Genomic DNA, 4,658 nt, shown 5'->3' on the forward strand with positions numbered 1-4,658 from the left:
CTAAGCGCTATTCACAAAAACGGTTTATTTTATATATATTTTACTTTCATAATTCGATCGCTATTTTTTTGTATTATTACTGTTTAAAATAATAAGCGCAAAAAATATAATAAATAATTAAGGCTTGTTTAGAAAAAAAGTAATTTGTTTGTATATATATTATATTTTCTATAGGTATATTTTATTTCTCAAGCATATTTGATTAAAAGGCATGGTGTCTGCAATTTTTTATAGTATATAGAATTAGAAGCATTTTTTGGTGGTGTAAAATAAAAAAAAAGTTTGCAAACTAACAAAAAACCCTAAAATCCTTTTAAAAAATTTGCTTTCACTAGCAAGATGTATTTCTGAGAAACTTTGATTTTCAGGGTAAAATCATAGTTAAATTACTCAGAAACAAGTTCAATTCAGAATAGATGTAGCTGTTAATGGTATCATCTGCATATAAAGACCATAATCTAAAAACGTATGTACCTGAGAACAGAACCTTCTTCCGGATCATTCCTAGACATATAGAGGCTTCATAGATTATAATATTACTAGCAAATTTAGTCATACGTTGCATTATCTAATTGCTGAAAAATTCATATGTTTTTGTTTTAATTACTCAGAATGTATACAATCATACTTGGAAGAAATGTTTTCATGTTATTTTTCGCTTAATTAGGGCATAAAGAAGATATCTTACGCATTTTTAGAATAGAAAATAGCAGTAAAAACATATGATAACTGAGTATAGAATTTTATAATACATGAAAATAACAAATATAGGATTTAAAAAAAGATAGAAAGTATAAATAGGTGGTATTAAATGCGAAAAAAAGTTTTGCACCAGAAACGTGCCGAAAAAAAAAGTTACATATATAGACTAAATTCAAATTTATTAAAATAATATTTGGTAAAACAAATTTTAAATCTGTATTTATTTAGATTAGAAAAAATTTTATATGACTTCTCAAGCGTAAAATGTATTTATTGAATACAAACCGGCACTTACACAGCAAATAAAAATTTTCATACTCGTGTTTCTTTATTTTGCTAAAAACTATATCATTTTAAATGTTCATTAGGATATATTTAATATGTTTTATTACACTTTATAATTCAAGTTAGTACCCTTAATAACATAAAGTAAATGATTTTTATTCGATTTTCTCATGAATTTAGTTATTATTATCCTCTTGAGCCATATAGTGGATAGCCTTAGGCGGCATAAATTTGTTTTACAAGATGTTGTTCTCGTCACAAAAAAGCGCTGTTGGGGTTATATTTCTAAAGATACATACTCATAATGCATTATAGTCTTGGTCGATCCAGATTCATTATGTGTACTCTTAATTTTTTTGGTGTTCTTAAAATCTTGTGTGGGTATGGGATATATAATTTGATATTATAAAAATCAAAATTGAACTATTTTAAGACATAATTATTTTATAGTTAGATGGTAAATTATTTTATATTAATAGACAAAAATTTTATGTGCTTAGTATGTTTAAGAAGGTCAAAAATGGTCTAAATAAAAAGAAGATTGAGCTTTATTTTTTAATATCATCATGTAAAACATTGTTTTAAGTGCCTACAATCATAAAAAATATAAATAGGGGTTTGCTTTAATTTAAATGTCTTGAAATACACTGCTTGAATATATAAAATACAAAAAATCAATATTTACAACTGCGATATAATTATCTATATTAAAAAAAAGTCACTAGAATCTATAAAACAATCAATAAATATTTATATTATGTTAATTTTGTACGAATGTATGGTTTTAATAATTGTGAATACATGTGGAAATGATTAAAAATGTACCAAAATATGCTTAAAATTATTTACCTTTCGAGTAATAATGGGCGCAAATTGTTATACAAGATTATAGTCTCTAAAGAGCTTTAAAAGAATATAAATAATAATAAATTAGAAAATTACTTTTTACAGGTTTACAAAATATTTATATTTAAGCTTTGAACAATTAACAATCGGAAAATTACTTAAACGTGTTTTTAAAGGGTTTGTCATCATTACAGATACTTCAATGCCTTTACAAACACTTATATATCTATTATTTTTTTGTTGAGCTGGACGCAGTTATAAAAATTTCTTATAGTATATTGTTGTTTTTCATAAATTATATTAAAATCTATTTAGAAATCTAAGTTTTGAGCATTAGAATATAAAAAAACTTCTTGCTTTGATATTTCTAAATATTAAGAACCCTAGAAGAATCTTTTCATATAAAACAATTTTTAGTATTTACAAGAAACAATATTCTATGATCTCTACTCAACAGATATATCTATTCTTATCACGTAAAAAAGACATTTCTTTGTCATTCTGCCCTTTATTTATTTTTCAGTTATTTATCGTACCTATGTATTGCACTTTATTCGTTACAAAAATAATTCAATGATCTTTTCTTTACTTATATAAAATCATCGAAAATATAATTATTAACTCTTCTAGGCGTATATGTTTTTTTACTATACATATACATAAAAAATGCTACCATCCCTGCCGCACGAGCTATGTTTTATGCTTTGTATCTTTCTTTAATTTGATTTATTCGAGATGAACTGAATAGAAGATCTTCAGATACTATGATATAAACTATGTAGCGTTATACATAATTTATATCTTATACGTACACATTTTAAGAAATCAACTTTGGCACTTCGTTATATTGTTATGTGTGGGTTCTTGCTAAATCATTCCTTGGGGTAGTTTTTGGGTGGGAATTGAACGAATATCTTTAATTACTTTTTTTCCATTTCTATTAGAAAATTATGATTGCAGAACACCAATGACATCGTCTCAGTCTATCTGATACAAGAGTATCTATCATTTGTTCATTTCATGATAGTATATCTTTCATTTATAAACAAATAATATAGCTCTTATGCTTTAGAGTATCTTTGATTCAAAATATTATTTTTACGATTTTAAGTACTATAGGCTAAGATCTAATGATAAAAACGATGGAAATCTTATTGAAAGAAAAATAATGATAAAAATTCGATATACAGTATTAATGATTTTTAAGATAATAAAGAGATATATTAAGGAATGAAAAATAATTAAAGACAGAAATAAGAGCATAAGTAAAAATAGGGATAAATATAAATAAATGAGAACAATATTATGTATATTGCATGATAATTGTACAAATATACAGTATTAGTTTATTCGCTACAATTTCTAAATTTTCAAATTATTAATCGCTGATACTTATAGTCACAAAATATTTTTATACTTAACTTCAAGTCTGTATTGTTATATTCGAAGGATATGTGAGAATAGAAAGATCATTTTTTTAAGTACTAGAGATTTGTTGAGCATCAGCGACAAAAGAAATCAGAATCAATAAAAATTACTTCAGCTTTCTAGAGTACCATAAAACGCTTTTTTTAGTTTGTATATGAGTAAACATATATTATCTCGAAAAATATATGTAGTGTGAAATATAAAGGACATAAAAAAATTCAATTGATAAGGTTTTTTATTATAAAATAATAATAAGCATATATTTTCTTGATTTATATTTGACAGTATTAATAAAAATCTTTACAGTATCCAATCATAAACAATTCATGAAATAAATTCAATATAAACTAGTAAAAATTTTATGGCCAAGTTTTGCCTTTATTTCCCTTTTTTTGTCCAAAATCACTTAATTAATGCATATTTTCCTCGAAAATCAAGTTAATAAAAAAATATTGCGATAAATTTAAATTATATAGAAATTAACGTTAGATCACCTTATTATACATACTTACATGTAAAAATTAGACAGTTTACATATATGATAGTTGTATTACTAAAAGTTTAAGTATGATATTATGATGAAAATTTTTTTACACATCCACATACTTGAACTAAATTATCATTTTCTTATTTTATCATCATTGGATAAATATTAATGTAATAAACTAGGAGATTTGTTAAATATTATGTATTGTATATCAATAGTTTGAATGAAAACCTTTCAGACTTAATTTTATGTCATAATGCATTCATGACTTTTTGCCGTGGAACTTTATAGATTTTTTAAGCATATAATAATGTTTGTAATAGTATGATTAAAAAATCTTACTTTTATTGATTTAAAATTATATATTATTTTAATTGAGGGTGCCAAAAGAAGCAGAAGAACATCTATAGGCTTTAGTATCGAGCTAAAAACTCTTTTTTATATGTCTTGAGCCTGGAAGATATATCGACAGACAGAAGGGTAGTTTTCGTACAAATAGTACATAGAAAATCATTGATTTATTACAATCTAAAATTTCGCAATAGAAAACACAAAATTTTTGAATATAAACTAACTTCAGATTTTTTTCTGGGCTAAATTTATAGCACATTTTTTGTCTTTGTTATCGAGCAAATCTTGCTTGATTCCCTGTGAGCACAGCATATTTATACTTGCGGTCATCTTCTCCTCACAAATGATTCTTCAATACCTCACCTCTTTTCGAGATCCGTTAATCCAAGGCTTTCTGTTCCTATGTTTGCATATATGCCTAGGTCATATTCGAGACATCTAGTTTCTTCTGGTAAATTTTATGACATCGCGTGACCACAATATGTCGTTTTATAACATATGGTTTTTTTTTGTCTTGAAATAGCCCCGAAATATATATTTATATTTAAGTTGCGTATTT

Source organism: Rhyacophila brunnea, unplaced genomic scaffold (genome assembly GCF_057557595.1).
Source record: "Rhyacophila brunnea isolate RB1 unplaced genomic scaffold, BYU_Rbru_1.0 scaffold_86, whole genome shotgun sequence".
Taxonomy (NCBI): Eukaryota; Metazoa; Arthropoda; class Insecta; order Trichoptera; family Rhyacophilidae; genus Rhyacophila; species Rhyacophila brunnea.